Source organism: Myodes glareolus, chromosome 24, assembly GCF_982192425.1.
Source record: "Myodes glareolus chromosome 24, mMyoGla1.1, whole genome shotgun sequence".
Taxonomy (NCBI): Eukaryota; Metazoa; Chordata; class Mammalia; order Rodentia; family Cricetidae; genus Myodes; species Myodes glareolus.
This window is the reverse complement of record NC_142049.1, coordinates 23,639,345-23,660,685: the sequence shown is the minus strand read 5'-3', so window position 1 is coordinate 23,660,685 and position 21,341 is coordinate 23,639,345.

Below are 21,341 nucleotides of genomic sequence, written 5' to 3'. Positions count from 1 at the left end.
AACTGGTCCAGCTGTTCAAGAAAGATGTGTCTCCCACTTCATCCTTCCCCAAAACCGTACTAGAATGACCTGATTTCATTCTATGAAATGAATTGATTTCCAGCAGGCTGGCACCATCAATTTATTCCAAACTGTAGTGTAATCCAAGTGATTTGGCCCCATAAAGGACAAGGGTTTTTGACTCTTGGTTCTGTCCCTGCCATCTGAGTGATCCTGAATGCTTTCCACTTTACTTCCTTGCTGTAAAATAGTGAAGACAATAAAGTTTTGCTCTGAGGATTAGGCAAATAGAGAACAGAGATCACTTAGTCGTGTTTGGCACATCCTAGTCCCTTAAAATAGGGAAATTAAATCCTTTGCTCCTTGTTCCCAGCTCTTTCCTTTATAGTTTGTCGTAGAAAGCCACAACCAATGAGAGACGAATTTTAATATAGATCCTCTTTCATTCTCATAAGCCTTCTTGCTGAGTTCTTTTTGTTGCTGTTTGATTTGCTTTTTGAGACATCAATATAGTTACATCATTTTCCCTTTCCTTTTCCTCCTCCAAACCATCCTATACAGCCCTGCTGGATCTCTCCTCCAAATTCATGACATCTTTTTTCATTAATTGTTGTTACACATACATACACATGTGTATATATGTGTGTGTGTATACTCCTAAATACATAAATACAACCTGTACAGTCTGTATAATATTACTTGTGTGTATAGATTTGCAGGGCTGACATTTGGTGTTGGATAACCAATCAATAGAATCTTTATGGGGAAAGTCTATGTCTCCCACACAGTGTGCCTTAATTCTTCATGTAGAGTTGAGCCCTCTGAGGCCCTGTGGTCTTTCCTCCACCCACTCTAGCATGTCTACTGGTGTTGTCCTTGCTTAGCTCATGTTTTGGCAATCATGCTGGTGAGAACTTATGGATGTAGCTTTGACTTTACTAGGAGACCATCTCACAGCAAACTCCCCGATCTCTGGATCTGACAATCTCTCTGCCCCCACTTCTGCAATGTTTTGGGGATTGTAGATGGATTGTAGCTTGTAGTTGTGTTCACTGGGAGTGGGCTCCATAACTCTGCATTTTGACTGGTTCTGATTTCCTGTATCGGTCTCTAATTTTATGCAAAGATAAATTTCCTTGATGGGGGTCAGGATTACACTTACCTGGACACTTACAAGGACAACTAGTTAGAATGTAATTAGGAATTATTGCTGGCTTTGGAAAGTGGTGGTTCTAGGTTTTCCTACAAGATCTCTGGGTAGTTGACTAGGTTTCCAGCATCAGGCATGGTTTTCCTCTTGTTCAGTGGCCTTAAGTCCAGTTAGAGAGCTGTGGGTTATCATCAAGGTCTGAATACCATTGCCGTGTTGGTCATTGATGTTTTTCATAGACAGGTTTCATAGCTGAGTAAGACTTTTGCTTGCTTACCTCATTTGGAAGCTTAAATGACACCTTTGGTAACATGGAACCTAGTTCTCAGAGAAGAGACTTTCATATCAGTCCCAGCGCAGAGGCCTCTGGGCTCTGAATGTGAAGGACCTGGCGCCTTTACTTTGTTGAGTTCTTACTGCTGTGCCCTTTCTATAAATTGTTTACAATCATTTCTGAGTTTGGTTGGCTAAGCCCCACTTGTGAGTTTAGCTGGCTGAGCCCCAGGTACTAGGATGTAGATTGCTTGTCCCAGGTCACATGCTTGGGAAGGTGATGGCAGAAACTGGTACTCAGCAAGTGGCTTTGCATGGACTCCTAATAGCAGACTGCTCTTTTCAGAAGTTCTAGGGCCCATTGTCAAAAAGAGCTACTAATGAAAACAGAATGAAAATGCCTTACTTATGACGATTTTTAACATTTTACTGCAACCTCCCCAGAAGTTAGCATGCCACTGTCCAGTGCTTAAATCTTCCCCACCACTTTGCTCTGTAAAGAAAGGTTCATTGACATAGTCTCATTCATTTGTGGGGAGGTCTACCATCTGTTGGGGGCTTTATGGAAGCAATATTACCTAGCCAATCGAAGGCTCTGATTGGTAGGAAGAAGTCAGAGCACCTGGACTTTAATTGAGGCCCACGTCTGACTTTGCAAGAATAGTTCTGTGGAAGGTATAGAACTGCTCTGTGATGGTTTCCCTAATTGTATAGTGGTGGCTTATGGCTTAGCAGTTGGCATTTAGAAACCCCAAAAAATTCACGGCACTAGGAACAGGGCCCCAGTGTTAGTAATCGACTGTTTGGCCTTCCCCACAGTTAGCAGGCCAAAAGTCATTGCAGGACTGCTACAGATACCAAGAGACCAAACAAAACAGCTCACCTAAGTTTACTATGTCCAGTGACTCAATTCAGCCCAATATTTTCTGATGTAATACTGTTTGGCCAATAGCTTAAGTATATTTCTAACTTGCTTTATATCTTAAATTAACCCATTTCTATTATTTTATATGTTACCACGAGGCTCATGGCTTACCTGCAAGGTTTAAGCACATCTGTCTCTGGCGGGGCTACGTGACTTCTCCCTGACTCTACCTTTCTCCCAGCATTCAGGTTAGTTTTCCCTGCCTACCTCTATTCTGCCCTGTGCAGGCCCAAGACAGTTTCTTTATTCATTTACCAATAAAAGCAACACATATACAGAAGAACCTCCCACACTACACATTGAATGAATCCCCTTTCTCGGCTTTTCACTGTTGTCTTGTTAATATGCATGTTGTCTTGTTAATATGTATTGTTAATATGAGGAAGGGTGGTGGATCTTAGCTTATGGGGGCTGACAGAGTCTAGGCTTTGACCTAACATTTTAAGTAAATTTAACTTTCTGGCTTATAAGTGCTTGTAGTGTGGTTCGGGAGTTAGAAAGGTTAATGCTGGTGACATACTTACAGTAGTTCCTTGTGCACAAGCGAAGCTCATTAAGGCAGCTGTTGATGTTCTGGTGTTCATGCTGTCAACGAGAACACCAACTTGTAAACCAAAGCCCTATCAATGCAATTTCCTTGCTCTGAAGCCTGCTCACAGTGAGGCCTGTGTGAGATTTCTAAAATACTTGCTTCCCTTCTGTCCTCTTCCACCCCAGCATACAACTCCTAATGGCTGCCTTAGCCTGTCCATGCATGTTAGCAAGTGTACACCACAAATACGCCTCATTGTGAAACCCTGCATTCCGAAGTATATAGATCCTGGAGGTTCATGCTTTCTAGTGTTCTTTCTGTGTTGTATTTTCAACAATGACTGATCGAGCACTTAAAGTACTTGGATTGCATTGCTCTGCATTTGACCAAATTTGTACCTCTTTAGAGATATCTGTCTTAGAGAAACTGAAGAACATCATCGTGAGGCCCGCCTTTCCTCCCCATCACTATCACTCACCTCAAGTGATGCCTACCAGGACTTACTTTTCACTGTAGTCCTTGACCGTGCATCTTACTGGCAAGAACAGGAATATTGGACAGACAAGACCCTTTGTCACATGTATCGCTTTATCTTTAGAACCCAAAGGGTACTTGCTTAACAGGAGACACTAAGGGCTTGTTGATGAACTACACAAAGAAAAGTGAAGGGACAAATACAGGGATATCCTGTATCACTTAACTTTTTTTTTTTCAATCTAGTCTAGGCTTTGGCACAAAAGCCTTTCCCCACCTGTCTTCTTTGGAAACTCTGACTCATGTATCATGGTCTGTCTTAATCAGTAACTCTGACGTAATGCCTCCCTCGGTTGTTAAGTGACGGGGAGATGTTTTACCTCCGCTGTCCTGTGACTTGGGCTTTCAATGACTGCAACATGTGTAAGCATTTAAAAAGTTGTTCCGCATGCATATTCTCAGAGCTTCAGCAGGGAGACAGACTTTGATGAATATGGCTAGAGATTTGTCTATGCATTCATAAGGCCTTTGGAAGATGGCTGATGGGGTGAACCGTGTCCCTTTCTTCCTTGAGAAGTTTGTACAGTGCTTCTAAGATGACAGTCCTGGCAAAAGCGAAGGCTGAGAAGGATATCCTCAAGCAGATGTCCTTCCTGGTCATAAGACAGACCCTGCTAGCCAAGTTGTTTGTCAACCTTGGCCCCAATGACTTCTGCTTTTCTGCAAAAAAAGGTTTCAGAGGGGAGTTATTAATTTTAGCCCACATTAGTGTTTAGAAAGGAAATTCTGGAAACTTACATCTTGAATCAGCTCAGGCACCCAGCTTGGGGCAGAGTGCCAATTCTTTCCACCAGCTAATTATATCTTTTTTTCCCTACTTTTCTGAATAAGTCTGAGGAAACCTGTAGACTACAAAAGCACCCTCACGGCAGAGCAACTCACTTTCTTCCCCACTCCAAGCCAGGAGGTCCTTAATTTTCATTTCCTGTCATGTGTAGAAGGTATACTGAATAGCTGGGTGAAAAATATGTTTTATATGAAAAGCTCCAGCTGAGCTAATGGACAAACTTTGTGGGGAAGTTGAGGAATCAGGAAGCAGTTAGTGGAATAGGGAAAAGAAATTGGTAAACACACAGACACACACAGACACACACACACAGACACACACACACACAGAGACACACAGAGACACACACACACACAGACACACACAGACACACACACAAATCCTCCATGGGTAAGATTAATTCTGATCAAATATATGCACCTCAAATTTTTCAGTATTTTTGTAGCACAATTCTTGGGACTCAGCTATAGGTGGGGTTGGATGTTTGGGGAAGAGGGGCTCTTTTAACTTTATTATGGCTTCTCAAGAGAATCCACGATCACCCGTTCCCCTACACACAGAGAAGAGACAGCCAATTCCCGTTTGCAGATAATTTCTTTGTCTCTTACCCTCATTAAAACAGCAGTGTATTCTCCTACATCAGAGAACGAACACTGGGCACTTGGTATTTCCCTGCAAAAACAGAAACCATTAGGATCTAATCCAAAAACTCTCACTCTTTACTTTTCATCCAGAGACACAAGCTGCCACCAGGCAGTCTCTAAGCTCTGACCACATATGCCTGGGGACATGTGCCAAATAGTGAATATTAGGAGAATTATAAAGCCCCGATGATAGACAAGTTGTCATCCACGTACAAAGGGCGAAAGAAAGGCGTTCTGTACAGACAGAGCGGGGGAAGCTGTCCGTGTTTCCTCTTGCTTTCGGTTCCCTGGGAGAGTTGGTGTGAGCACAAAGCCACGAAAACAATAGACCCAGCTGTGAGGGCAGTAAGGCAATTTATTAGGGAGATGACATTTTAAATGAGAACCACTTGCAGGCGGAGAACAAAGGCCCTGCTTGGGCCGAAGGATGCTCTCGAGTCTCCTCTGAACTTCATGAAAAAGTCACTTCGTTTTCACGTCATCCTTGAAGCAGTGGAATTTCCTCAGGCTCCAGATGTTGTCCAGCACAGATGCTGAACAAATGGACCAAGCGTCTTAAGAGTTTTAGGGGAAAAAAATACAAAGAAAGGTAACTCAGGGGACTTTTATGAGTCTTGTGGCCGAGAAAAATCACTCACAAATAATGAGGTTAGCGAAGGAGGCTGAGGTTAGCAAGATGTGGCTGGACACACAGAACCGTTCACAGCCATCTGAAGTTAAATGGGGAGCTCAGCTCTCGGCATAGAAACATAGAAACCTGTGGGCGGGGCTGGGGTATTGGACTTCCCTGTCAGCCTTCTGAAAACAATCTTGGGCATGTTGTTTTGGCTGGATTCTAAAAATGATTAAAAAAAACAATGTGTTTACTCTTTAAAAAGTGAAAATGAGGGATTATTTGCTGGTACTAGTAATTCGCATGCCGGCAGAAAAAGAATGGTTCCAACATTCTAGCCTGTTTCCCCTGGGAAGGATGGTTAATAGGTGCTCAGCCAGCCCTGGGCCTGCTTGCTCTCTCTCTCTGTCTCCCTCTCTCTCTGTCTCTCTGTCTCTGTCTCTGTCTCTGTCTCTCTCTCTCTCTCTGTCTATCTCTCTGTGTCTCTGTCTCTGTCTCTCTTTCTCTCTCTCTATCTCTCTGTGTCTGTCTGTCTGTCTGTCTGTCTGTCTCTCTCTCTCTCTCTCTCACACACACAGTCTAAAGATGCATCTAGGAATTTCAGTCTAGAAGGAGCTAGAAGGAGAAAAGTCCCGCACACTTTCTCCTTAGAGCTGACATCAAGGGCTGCCATGTTTCCTAGAAAGCCACTGAGAATGTTGCATGGGCCTTCTAAGCCAGTGTCCTTTACCCTTTCAGACAGAGACCTGCCTATGTCGCTTTGAAAGACCATAATGCACTGTGCTTCCGGTCATAATCTAAGAATTAATGGTGTCTGAAAGATCAGAACCAAAGTAAGCCTCTGGCTCGCATTTCAAGATCTCACAGGTGTACCATCCAGTCCAGGAGGACTCCTGGTAGGAAGCGCCAACAAAGACACCATCTCAAGAATGCAGAACAGCTATGATGAAGAATGTGGAAGAATCCAAAAGGAAGATGCTACTATCTATGAATTAAGACGGACAGGAATCCTCTCAAGTCCTGCCAGTTTTCTGTGTAGCGGGACTCACCAGCAACACTGTCACTGGATCATCCCGGCTCTGTCTTTGTCAGCCTTCGCCGAGTCAGTCAGCACTGACAACTCGGCGTAACCTGGAAGTCTCACTAACCCTCAAAGCACATTGCGGCGTAAGACCCCCAAAGCCCAAAAAAATTAAGTAAAACTGTTCCGGGTCACACAGGCAGTTAGTGTGGGGAAGGTTCCCATGGTCCTATCAGCAGCCCTCTTGGTCCTTACAACTTGGTAATAGGCCCTTACATAAACTTTTGGATGGATGGTTCTGGCAGTATTTGGGCTCAGCCAAGTGGAAATCTATAAACTATGATAAACACCCATAGAAGCCATATTTAGAACCTTATCTAATATTATACCAAAGAACAGTTCAGTCTAGCTCTGGAAATGGTTTCAAATAAACATTTTGAAAGAAGCAAATCATCGTCCATCTCCAAAGAAGCCGGGAGGTAAACAAGATCAATGAAATCGTTTCCAAGATTGAATTAACCCAGCAATGGAGATGCGTAGAGGGTTCCTCATCTATGAATGAAACCAAGGAGGAGTATAGTCAGCCAAGGCCAAAGAGCTTCATTCTCTTTTCTAGGAAAGCTTTCAGTGTTATTTGCTAACATTGTCTACTTGTATTGGCTCAGCAGCTCACAGAATATGACAAGGATCAAGAGCAATTAATACACTTCTCACAGCTGTTTACCGCTTCCTGCAGGAGTGACGGTATCTGAATTATTCCTGGCAGCTGGTGCCTTTCAGAAGCAAATAACTGTTCAGTTTGGCCTTGAGCCACCAAGGGCGATTGCATTTTGAAGAAGAAAGGACAATCAGCCGTGTCCATCTTAAGAATACCCAGGACTGATGAGAGTAAGGGTTTTGAATAGAGAAAATTAACCACAAATTAAAATTTCATTGGTCTCCTACATGAGCCCCCTCCCCTAACCCAGAAGCTATCCCCAGCTGATAACGGCTCACAAAAGAAAAGTTAAATTTTTCTCAAATATTCTCACTGGCTCTGTGTAGGACAATCCACTGTTTCAGGCACTGGGCAGCTGAGCCTGGGGAAACGAACAGCTCTTTCCTCTTTGCGGGCAATGTAGTCATCTCTCATATTGCAGAGACTTTGCTATGATAATGAATTAGTCTCCATGCTCTAATGAACAGAAGTCAAGGATTTGGGGACTCAGACTTAAACTGAGTATAATGCATGGCTTAGCCATTCTGTGGTGTGTATGAATCAGATAACCGCTCAAGGGTACAACTTGTTTCTTTGTAAACTGGCCAGTCATCATGGTTGAATCGGTCTTGGGATGAGTCAATAAGAACTAACTCCGCACATTGCTCACAAAATGCTGCCCGGTGTCTTAAATTGCAGCACTGTCCACTGACTTCTAAGGTGGCAAGACACAGGATACTCTCCCCATTGAACTGGTGGAGAGACTGAGGCTGAAGGACGTCCATGATATCCAAATAACTGCATACAATTTTAAAGAAAGGAAGCAGAAAACTCCAGCACAGAGTACTCTATAGTCGGAAAGAAAGCTCTTTGAGCGTGGGAAGGAAAGGGTGAGGTCTATCTCTGGTAACTTTCCAATTGACTCTAACTACTCCAATAGTGACGACCTCTGTATGCTTCCTCTTTCCCTATCTTCCCATTTTGAATTTTCAATTGTATCTTAGGCCAAAGGATGTTGGAGCAAAATAAAATCTCTGTGTTAAAGGGGAAATGAAAGTTTAAAGAGAGTGTTTTATTAACGGTTAATTTTTGTGCCTCATCATTTAAAATTTAAAGTCCTCTGAAATACACTTAATACCATGGAACTAACAGTTCAATGAAGGAATAATAACTCAGTTTTCCAACCCTGCCCCAAGAGCTTCTGAAACTGTCAGTGGAAATAGTCAAACAGCCTAGATGGGGTTGTATGGTGAATCAACACACACTTGCCACGTCCTCAATAGTGGCTCCCTCAACTATTTGGTGACTTTGCTGTGTGACATATGCCCCGTGAAGGAGAGCAGGATAAAACAAAGAGCCAAAGGAAAGAGGAACAGTGGAGCTTATCAGCGAGTCACTTCTCCCACCCTTCCACAGTCTAACACCAACTCAACAGGCAAGCAGACTGCATTATTTTACTTTACCTTTTAAATTATTACTTATTTAAATTATTTGGGAATCTCACTCCTGCACCTCTAGCAAACCTCCAAGAAGTTTCTGCTTGGAACTGAAGACAATCCTCAGATCCAGAAAAGAGTATTTCAGAGAGTCTTGACATACAGCATGGGCTAAAAATCATTTTCCATATGAATATTTCTCTATGGATTAATTATAAGTTAGATATTGTTTCTCGATGACTGCCCAGCAGCATCAAGCCTGAAGGAATCTCAAGAGTTCTCAGTGTGAGCAAGGCACTAGCAGAAGACAGCCGGCGGGGAGCCGAGCAGGGTGGTGGAGAATTATCCTCTCGGACAGGCAGACAGCCAGTCCTCTACAGATCTTTCCTTGACCCATGGTGTCTCTCTCCATCAATGATATGCAGATGAAGGAGTTGGAAAGAATTGTTGGGGAGAAATGAGACCCAGGAGATAGCAAAAGGAAATTCAGTCCTGTAAATTTAGAAACAAGCGTGGTCTTTCCAGCCAACCAGAAGATGGGGAATAGTAGCACAATGGGATCACAAAATTCTCCCTGGAAACCCAGTATGTTTCCTAAGCCCTGCTTTATTTGAAATGTGCAATAGATTTTAAATAAAATAATAACAGTGACAATCATCATCATCATAATCATCATTATCATCATCATCTCCTGTTGTGGTAACTGACAGACACACAATCTGGTTTTATGGAATTGCATTTATTTATTGTCTTAGAGGGAAAATTTGGACACATTATGTCAACAAATAGAGAATGATGAAGCTGAAAAGGGGGAAAAAATCAAAGGACTGCGAGTACTTTCAGAGAAAAAAGTTGTAAGCAAAAAAAGAATCTTTGTTTTATGTTTGTGTATATGTGTATGCGTGTGTGTGTTTTCACACATGCACATGTTAAAGAAGAGATAAGAGTTGCCTTTTGAAGAAGCAGTATCAGGAAAAGGGACTGTTACTCCTTAGCATTCTCTTTTTTTCAGTTGTACCCAGCATACTAAACTACTCTAAAGCAATTTATCACCAAGTTATGGCAATGCAAGTATTCTTAGGACTTTGTCTCCTGCAAGTCTAAGGTTTCTTATGATGGGACACATACCACTTTTTGCTAAACTAAAAATGGGATTAAAATAAAGCTCCTTACTTTAAAATGAGATTCTTTTTATGTATTCAATTGTAAAGATCAAATTATTCGGGTTTTAAAATATGTAAGCAATGCATAAGAGCATTAAAATGTGAAAATTAAAAGATGCCATTAATTGGTGGGGATGCCACTGATGTCCAGTGTAGGAGCATAATTTCAGAGTGTAAATATATTTCTGGAAAGCAATTTAAGAATACAACATACACACACACACACACACACACACACACACATACACACACACAACACATGGTTTTTGACCTACTGATTTTCACTTAATGGAATTTTTCCTGAGGAAATAACTGAAAGTGCCTAAGGCTTTGTTTAACACCGTTTAGATTAAAATAGAAACTAATCAAGAAAACAACCCTGTGGGATTACTGAGAACATGTCTTACATCTGCTTGATGAACTGAAACATTCATTTAAAGCAAAATGAATTGGATAAAACAACGTTAGGAATAACAAAACAAATGTTTAATATATTTTAAAGGGAAAAACTAAAGAGTGCACGTGTGTGTGTGTGTGTGTGTGTGTGTGTGTGTGTGTGCACTCCCATACCACACATTTACATATTCATGTTTGCATAGACATACTTTACTGTGTAACTTTACTATGCTGTATTCCAGGGGCTGCACATAAGGATTTTTAAGGGTTGTTTTATCTTTATTATTTAATCTTAAAAGATGCCTTTAATAAATAATGCAACCAGTTTCTTTATTTTTACTCTCAAGGTAGTGGATCTGGAGGAACTCCTTATAGATCTCTATGAATCTGCTTGATGTTTAATGCTATTTGTCCAGCTAGCACTAAATACAAAGCATCTTATAAATTCCCATAAGAACTAGTGGTGATTAAGACCCTGCAGTAAACTTTCCAGAGGACTCTACAGTAGGGATGGGACTGCAACACGACCTCCGATCTGTCTCCTGAACCCTTTAATATTTAAACTAGAAGTCTCTAGATGTCTTGGATCAATCATTCTAACTGCATTTTTTGTTGTTGTTGTTTTTTCAAGACAGTGTTTCTCTGTAGCTTTAGAGCTTATCCAGGAACTAGCTTTTGTAGCCCAGGCTGGCCTCAAACTCACAGAGATCAGTCTGCCTCTGTCTCCCGAGTGCTGGGATTAAAGGCATGCGCCACCACCACCCGGTTCTAACTGCAAAATTTAAAGCAAGCATATTCAATCTGCTTATTTATTGACTTAAAAATTATAAGCAGATATGATTATGCTCATATTGTATGAGTACTATAAAATACCCATAATAGAAATGTGTAGAAAATTACACGAGTAAAATTATTAAGAAACTCGATGCTGAACAGTAGTAAAAAACTTGAACAGACCTGAGGTCTGCAACCCCAAGGCAATGAATGTCGCAGCAGTGTACAACGCCTGCTTACCCAGTGTGCCATCCTAATTCTGTGTGCAGTGTGGTCTACTACTTGTAAAAATTGTCTTAGTTATCAACAACCTTTGTATAGCTTGCTCTGTGCAGTTATGACTGACTGAAGGAAAGATGAGAATCAATATTTTCTGGTGACATTTCAATTCTTATCCAAGTGGATCAGATAGGTCAAGAATGGCATGGACCTCTCATTGATTTCCCCACCTGTTACTCTCCAACTACCTCTGTGCTCAAGTATGTCCGACTTTCTCTCCTGGGCTCAAATGCCAATACCATTCTCTGCTTATAGCTTGCCTTCTGTTTCCCTGGGAGACAGGCACCAGCCTGTGCATAGTCTCTTTATTACCCTTTCACAACTCAGATCTCAGCCACGCTCAGGCTTCCTTCCTATTACTATGAATGAGAATAGTCATGTCCCTAAGAGCAGGTTATCATAGAAATAAAGATAGTCTTATGTTTTTCTCTTCACCATTAGCAAAGACACCTATTTTTTATTTTAAAACTATATTATAACTGCTTTACTTCTCCTTTCTTTTTCCTTCCTCCAAATTCTCCTTCCCCTCTTTCAGATTCATTTTCAAATACATCCATTCTTACTCCATTTATTAAAATAATCATGACAGTACTGATAGGGCTTGCTATTCTCTTTAATGACTGTGATGTTGTTCTGTTCCTTTCTAATTTCTATTCCTGCTTCTTTTATTTCATTCTTTATTGAACTTGTTCCAAACCAACTATTGTCTATAACTCTCTACTGAAAATGTGCAGTGTAGAACAATGTTCTTGTACATTCTGAATATGTATTACTCTCAGTGGTTAATAAAGAGCTGATTGGCCAATAGCTGAGCAAGTAGAGGTTAGGCAGGACTTGCAGACAAATAGGGAACACAGAAAATAAGAAGGACATAGACACCAGGAGACACAGACAGAAGCAAGAGGAACATTCTGTGTTGGCAAAAGTATTGCCACATGACAGAGTGTAGATAAGAAATGTGGGTTAATTTAAGTTTTAAGAGTTAGTTAGTAACAATCCTAAGCTATCATCTGTGCCAATTAGTTTATAATTTATGGAGACCTCTGTGTGATTTTCTTTGGGACTTGCCAGCTTTGGGAACTGGGCAGGACAGAAACCCCAACACGCAGGCTCTGATGTTACATTGTTTGGGAAGGATTGGGGCATGCAGTCTTATTGAAGGAGGTGTGTCCCTTGGGCAGTCTTTGAAGCTTCAACAGATTTGTACCATTCTCAGTGACTCTCTTTGCCCCCTACTTGTGTGTCAGAACTATAAGCTCTCAGCTATTCCTGCCTCTGTGCCACTGTTCTGCCACTGTGTACTCTAACCCTCTGAAATCCAACTGAAATGCTTTGATTGTAAGTCACCTCAGTTATCTTATTTTATCACAGCATTAGAAGAGGAACTAAGACAACTGGTAACAGGGGAATTTTCCCTTTTGATATTGGAGTCATATGAATGCACTAACTGAAAAGGTCACTGAAACAAGAAGAGATCTCTCTCATTTTCCAGAGGCTGGACGATCAGTCTTTTCCTATTTTCTCCTCCTAGATAATGCTTTCTCTGAAGTCCTTAGATGACCCTTGCTTCATTGTCTCTGCTGCTCTGCTGTGTATTGAATTCCTAGTCCACAGACAGCATCCAGTCTTGGGTTATATAAAGGTCAGTTGAGATTTCTCTCCTCCCCATTCTACTTGGTTTCTCTGGAGATGATTACAACAGCTTAACTGAAATCCCAACAAACCCACTCTGGTACCCTCAGATGGGGGCTTAGAAAACTAAAAACAGCTCAGCAACGATCACACTTGCAAAAACCTAGAGTAATCAAAAAAGCCAGCACATAAACCCTGCCCTATGTCAGGAGCTGGTTTTGGGACTCTTGCTATTTCTCATGGTTATCACTGTATCAACCGTCAACACTCTCCACCCTTGGAAGGAGTCCCTTACAATTTCCATGCATCTTAAGAAGCAAGTGTTACTGTTAACTCCATCAAAGTGCCTTCTTGCATCTCTCTCATTAGAATATGTTTTTCCCCTCCAAAAATCCCCTTCACTCTTCTATCTTTCGCTGAGTTTTTCTACAGCGAAAAACTCTACACCTGGAAAGCAGAGATTTCCACATTCCATTTGGTGCTCTCTGGTGCCTCAGTGACTTGCTCATGACAAGTCACTTGTACAACTTACAAATCAATGAGTAATCTATGAATTTTTATGTTGTCATGTTTTGATCATTAAGAAAAAATAAAATCACCTGGCACTGGGTAGTTTGATGAACTGTCAGAAGGCAACATTTGAAAATATCAAAACAAATACAAAAGAAAATGTTAAATATAGTGGATAAGTAAGCAAACATTTTCTTTTTTACAAAGTGCCTGACACAAATGCCAAGATGAGTCAATAGCTGGAGCCAGTGCTTAAAATAATACACTCATTGTAGAATAAAACATTATGTTGACTAAGCCTGATGTCCGTGTTTAAAGTAAATATACTTCACATGAGAGATGAGGCAAATACAGAACAGCTTAAGGAAGGAGAAACTTTAGTTTACTTCATCCCACAGAGGACAAGGGTGTCTCAATGCCAAGTACCTATGAAGAATAATAGGCTCTGACTATTCTCACATAGAAGTTTAAACTGTTTATGACAGCAGGCCCAATGGTAGGCTGAACTAGATGAGTCAGGGACTCAGGAAGCTTCATATAGCACAGTTTCATTCACCATAGCCTACAGGACAAAGAGCATTGAAGACCCAGGTGCCATAAATTGAGAGCATTCATGTAGAGAACAGACGTATTAACCTCTATCCTAGCTGCAGAGAGGATGGTGTGATTGTTCCAGGCTGTGAGTTTTGGCCTTTTAAGTTCTAAAATAAGGCCTAAGTTTTAATGCTAACAATATACCTATTACGTTATATAGCAATATTAATAATATCAATCATATTGTATAGTTATATATTATATATCATGAACGATATACATGTGTGATTGATTAAACCTAGAAGCATCCAAAATGTACTTGAATATGTCAACGTCTATATAAACCATGGTCCATCCACACCAGAGTAAATTACTCAGTGATAAAAAGAGATCATTATCAACTCAAAGAAGATGGGGGGCATTTAAATTCACATTACTAAGTGTAGTCGACCTCTCTATAAAATTTATATGCTGTGTGATTACAGAATTTTTAAATTCTTGAAATGGCAAAACCAATGGAGATGGTAAAAAGATCATGCTTGTCAGGCGTTAGAGGGCTAGTCAATATAAAAGGTGAAGTTCATGGGAATTTCAGGGAGGTTAAAATATTATCTCAGCATTACAACAGTTAATACATATCATTACATACTTGCCCATACCCACAGGCCAGGCAATACTCATTATTTATCAATGGATGGATTTCAGTTAAAGTATAATCATTGCTATAAGTTGTTGTGATCTGTCAGTGCAGGTTCATCATTTACAACAAGTACAATCTGATGAAGGATGCAGATTGTGGTGTGAGGGAGTCCAGGATAAGCTGCAGTGAAAAAGATGGAAAAGTCCTTCATCTTCCTCTAATTTTGTGTGGTTCTGACACTTTTCTGAAAGTATTAGTGATAAATATTAATAAAAATAAAAACCTCAGTCATGTATTATGTTGTAGACAGAGACTGCTTCTGCATTTACCGGCTGCCCAGATGCGAATAATAACAGAGAAACTATATTAATTACAATACAGTTTGGCCAATAGCTCATGCATACTTCTAGCTAACTCTTACATCATAAATTAACCCATTTCTATTAAACTGTGAATCACGACAAGGCTGTAGCCTACTGGTGAGTTTCTGGTTAGTGTTTGGCATCTTTCTCCTTCAGCAGCTACATGGCATCTCTCTGACTCCACCTACTTTCTCTCTATATCTCTATTTGAATTTCCTGCCTGATTTTACTCTACTAAGCCATTGGCCAAAACAACTTTGTTAATAACTAGTGGTAATGAAATATATTCATAGGATACAGAGGGAAATCTCAAATTATCATGATGCTGAAACTTTCTAAGTTATCAACAACTGGAAAACCCACTTGGATAATTATGCATGAAAAAAAGTAAATTTTTATGTTACTTCATAAAATGTTTTTGATAGGACGACAGAGATGGAAATTGTCCAATTTGGGGTAAGGAAGTTAATTAGAACACACTGTTTACCAGAGAATGTGAGATGGTGGAGTACTCAGCCCAAAATGGGACATAAATATCACACCCCTCCCCTCAAGGCTCAGAGAACTTCTCCAAAGATGGCTTGGAAAGATTGTAAGAACAAGATGTGACAAATAACATCAAGAAAACTGGTCTTCAGTCATAACAAGGCAGCCACACTTAACAAGATCACAGTGATCATGACAGCATGCTCAGGGCTTGCACAAACTCAAGCAAGACAAAACTCTAGCATAATCTGAGGAGCTCCTGGTTTATGATAACTGCTAGGGGAGATGACTCAGATTTCTTTATTGGTAAAGAGCACTGGTAGGTTGGCCACATTCTAGTACAGACTCCCTTTCCCAAACTATCTCGACATCATAAACTAGACTCAATAGGAAAAGACAAAAAAAAAAGCAATCTCAAAGTAGACTGGGAAAGAGGGTAATGAAAAGCATTGGTAGTGTGCTGGCTAGTTTTATTCCATCTTAAAACAAACTAGAGTCATTTTGGAACTTTATTTGAAAAAAAAAAAACGACTCCACTATAGTGATCTGTGGGGAAGCCTCTGGTGTGTTTTCTTGATTGATGGTTTTACTCTGGAGGGCCCAGTTCACTGTGGGCAGTGCCACCCATGAGACGGCCCTGGGTGCTTTAAGAAAGCAGGCTGAAGAAGTCATGAAGAGCAAGCCAGTAAGCAACACATCTTCATGACATTTTCTTCAGTGCCTGCCTCTGTAAGTAGATCCTGCTCCAGGTTGTTCATTTGTTTCCTGACTGTCCAGACCCGAAATAACCACACAGAAACTGTATTGATTAAAGCACTGCTTGGCCAATCACTTAGACATATTGCTAGCCATCTCTTATATCTTAAATTAACCCATCTATATTAATCTGTGCATCATCACATGAGTGTGGCCTACCGGTAAGGTTCTGTCCAATGTCCGGCATCCGTCTCCTGCGGCAGCTACATGGTATCTCCCTAACTTCACCTACCCTCTCTCTCTTCCTCTATCTGCTTGCAATTCCCACCTTGCCCTAGTTTGCACTACAATAGGTCCAAAGTAGCTTCTTTATTAACCAATGGTATTCACAGCATACAGAGGGGAATCATACCTCTAGGTTTCTGCCTTGAGTTCTGCTCTGACTTCCCTCAGTGATGAAGCATGACTTGAATGTTGTAAGCTAAAATAAACCCTCTTCTCTTCAAGGTGCTTTGGATCATCCTATTTTTTAATCACAGAAAGCTAAAACAGTATGTATGTTCATCAGGATTCTCAAGAAGAACAGAACTTCTAAAATAAATCCCTCTTTAATGGATATATAGAGGATTTATTAGAAAGTCTTACAGGCTGTGGTTCAGATAATCCAACAGTGACTGTCTATGAACAAAAGGTGGTTGTGACAGCGTGCACAAGATTTGTACAAGAGCAAGTCAGACAAAATCCCAGTGTGGAGTGTCAGGAGATGGTCATGAAATCATATTAAAAGCTGAGAAGTTATTGCTAGCTGATAGACATTAGGACAGGGAGAGTCATATTGCTTTAATGACATTGCTTCTGGTGGATCAACCACACTTTAGGGAGGCTCCACTCCCAAGACTAGTTGTATAACACAAACTGGACTAGATGGGAAGGGAGATCCCAGAAAGAAGATGGCTCAAGTTTGGGTGAGTAGGGAGATGATCATAGAGATGGTAGATATGGGAGAAGTTGAAGGGGTGAAAATGATAAAAATACATTGTAGGAAGTTTTCAAAGAACTAATAAAATATTATTTTTATATAAAGAATTAAAGACTCTCTTTCATAAAATATATTTTAAAAGTTAAAAAGAACTCTTAATCTCAGCATTCATGAGGCAGAGGTAGCAGGAGCTAAGTGAGTTTAAATTCAGCCTGGTCTACATACCAAGTACATACAGGCAGTCAAGGCTATATAGTGTGACCCTCACACACACACACACACACACACACACAGAGAGAGAGAGAGAGAGAGAGAGAGAGAGAGAGAGAGAGAGAGAAATTAGAAAGTGTTATTCCACTATGTTTCCCTACAAGTCTAGAGATATACTTTTCAGTCTTAGAATGATACACTACTGTGCAATAAATTTTATGTGAATCCTACAAGCATTCAAGGATATTTTGGTTCTTATTTTTTTGTTGTTATTGTTCAATTTCAACCATAAAACTAGTAGTACCCTTCGTTGAAAATGATGGTTTTTCCTCATTGAATTGTTTGGTTCATTTGTGAAAGACAAATTATAAATATTACTATTTTATGGTTCTTGATGTACAAATATGATTTTGCTGTGCATTATGCAAATAAACACTATACTACAAGATGGGAACAGGTAAGTAAAACATTGTATATGTAAACAGGTAAGAACTGAAATTATATGGTCAACTTCAAATTTTCACAATACCCAAGAGTCTGACTATTCAGCTATTAGCTCTATATTTTAATTTTTCAAATATCTTTCCATTGGTATACAAATACCATTTTATACTAAAATTTTCTATATTTCTTAAAAAAATGCCTGGATTTTCTGCAGACCCATGAGATCACAATTTTCCTCATCAGATGACACATAGCAAAGGGGCATAAGGATGTTCCCCTTTAACTCTGTTTTTATATAGCACCTCAAACTTTCCTCCTTTATTAGTGCTTAAATTTTATCAATATCACCATCTCCACATGACTCATGTGACACACAGACATGGAGTCAGATCCCTGAAGTCTTTTGCATGAAAGCTACTCCCCAGGCTACACTAACAAAGAATATAATATTCACAGTTCTGCCAGGATGCTTTTTCTGGGTATATAGATTGACTACAATGGAAAACAGAAGTATACTTACAGATAACCCTAATTTCTTTTTGACACATTCACATTTTCCTTCTGACTTACCTATACCTGCCATCTAGCCCTCTAATTTGTAAGGACATTTGAAGAATTAATTACCCTAGGTTATAGGTAAATTTTGACCTTAACTCTATGCAGCATCTTAAGAATGGTTACCCTGCTTCTTTGACTCTTTGAATTAAGGCAGATGATTAGAATATCAGAGAATTATCTTAGTGATGGAAATGTATCAGTTTCTCTTCAGAATACCTGCCTAGAACATACATTTTAATGCATAACTTTCTAGCTCTTGCAAGGATTGTCCTATAAAACAATTTGTATTTAAAATTCCTTCTCATCTATAGTTAATGAAAGTATCATTTTAAATTCACGCTATCAAGGTTTTCCTCCCACTGGAACAGTCAATTCCATTTAGATTTACAAATTTAATAGAATCTGCCTGTCACATCTAGTCAACACTGTCATAGTTGACTTCCGATAGAAACAACCAATCTTCTTGTCTTAGCTCTATAAATCTAAAATTAATTGGTCATGGAATCCAAGAATTAGTAATATATTGGCAGTGAAATGACAAAGATTAAGTCAAGTGGATTTCAGTTCTTGAAGCTCTGTAAAAGTTTTTTCACGAACTTAATAATTTTGCTAACATCCTTTTTTTTGTGTAGTGTGGCCTCATGCCAAGTAAGGTCGTTTTCATCCTAGCACACTTGTCTTGCTATGATAATCAGTGCCCAGTGCAAAGGTGGAGGCTTAGCATCTCGGCTAGAGATGAACGTGTTCATTCTTATCATTAATTAGCAATGACTAGGCTAAGCAGTCACTGCCTTGGAGAGATTTTGTAAAAACAAAAACAAAACAAACAAAACTCTTAGTGATTCCATCACCAAGAGTCCTTGTTTTTCTATTAATTATTAAAGAAGCAAGGCATGTTAATAAAAGAATTGTTTGGAGAAGAACAATGTGAGGAAAAAGAAGGGACAAAAAAACAAATCCTTTTGGAATGCACAGCATGAGTTACGAAATAATTAGACTGTAATAAATCCAGCTACATAGTATTTCAAGAATGGAATCATGGAGAGATAAAGATGAAAGCTGTATGTATTGAGTCTTTACTACAGAGCAGGTCCCACAATGATTGCTATATAGAAATTGTTTCTAGGTCCTAAAGGACGAATATTTAAAGTACCAGTATGATATTTTATAGACAAAAGAATGTAGAATTCTGAAGGCATATTGTTTATACTATTAAGAATAAGAGCATTTGATATGAATAGTAACTAGTCCAAAGACAGGTCAAGTTTATACATGATAAAATAAACTATGTTTATTGCATGGATTATGGAATTTAAAATGTAGCTAACATTCACATATATATAACTAGGTTAGCTTAGTAAGTAGAGCATGAGACGCTTAATCTCAGTGTCATGAGTTTGTGCCCTACATTGGGTGCCAATCTGTTGTGGGAAAAACTTGTTTGTTTTTAGGGTGCCTAGACTCCCAAAATAATCTCACATGCAAACTGTATTAATGAAATCATTGTTTGGTCTATTAGCTCTAGCTTTTTATTGGCTAGATCTCACATCTTAATTTAATCCATTTTTATTCATCTGTATATCGCCACATAGCTGTGACTTACCAAAAAGGTTCTGGGTCGTCTGTACCTGGCAGCAGTTACATGGCTTCTCTAGACTCTGCCTTCTTTCTCCCAGCATTTAGTTTAGCTTCCCTACCTAGCTCTACTATACCCTATCATAGGTCAATACAGCTTTTTTATTTATTAACCAATAAAAACAACACATATACAGAGAGACTTCCCACATCATCTCCCCTTTTCTGCCTAAATAAAAAGGAAGGTTTTAACTTCAACATAATAAAATTACATATAACAAGACAGGTATCAAGCAAGAATTACAGTCACAATATTTATATTTACTTTATCTTTTATCATAACTAAGGAAAACTAGAACTATTTTTTTAACTTCATTAAAGACTCCAGAAGGATATAATAATACCTACATATTCAGGAAGTGCATTGTAAGCAACTTACAAAACTCTAGAATTGACAGAGACATTTTGCTGCCTGGAGAGTCACCCAAAGTTTTTTTTTTTTTTTTTTTTTTTTTTTTTTGTATCATTGGGGCATGCATCTTTAGCCGACAGACCCATAGTATCCCTCAGACTTTTCCACGAAGCAGGAAATTTCAAAGACAATTCTGCCTATATTGGCAGTTTTTCAGTAACTTTTTTGTATGTCCTGCAGAATGTCTGGCATACTCTTTTATGAACAAAAAGACACCAAAGGATCATCTCACCTTTAGGCAAGTTCAGCAGTCATTTCTCTGTAGGTTCTGCATGTCCAGTTAATGCTACATAACATCAAGCAGTCCAGGAAAGAGCAGTTTCTTGCCCAAATAGGAATCAAACTCCATAAAGAGCCTCTTTGATGCCCATCATCCTAAAGTAGATTGGTGCTGCCAGGAGCAGATGTGTCTCATTGTCATAAAAAGTACTAAATTCTTAAAATATTTTAAATGCCATATTCCTTATGACTTTGAAAGGTTTTAATCTAATTATCTAATCTAACTGAAATATATCTCTATATACCTAGAAAAAACCTAACATGATCACAAGCTTGACGATAATAGATGATTATCTATTAACCTATATTTTTAAATTATACATTACATTTTAAAATAAACTACACAATTACAATAACTTAATCAAGAAAAAATATATACATATAATAAAATTGACCTAAAATTTGTATCAATAAACCAAGATCCGTACCAACACAAAGTATCCACCTCTATAACCGTTTGGAATCTCTAAGAAAACATATCTCTGTACATGCCTGTAAAGGCTTTTCTAGATTAGGGTCATGAGGTGGGAAGACCCACACTAAATATGTGTAGCATCATTCTATAGATTGGGGTCCTGAATGTATAAGAAAAGAAAACTAACTGAGCACTAGCTTTCGTCTCTTTCTACTTCTCGGTTGTAACAAAGATGTGACCAGCTGCCTCACACTCTGGTCACTATGCCATCTCCCAGCCACAACGGCCTTCCCTTTGAGCTGTGAGCCAAAATAAACATGCAGGG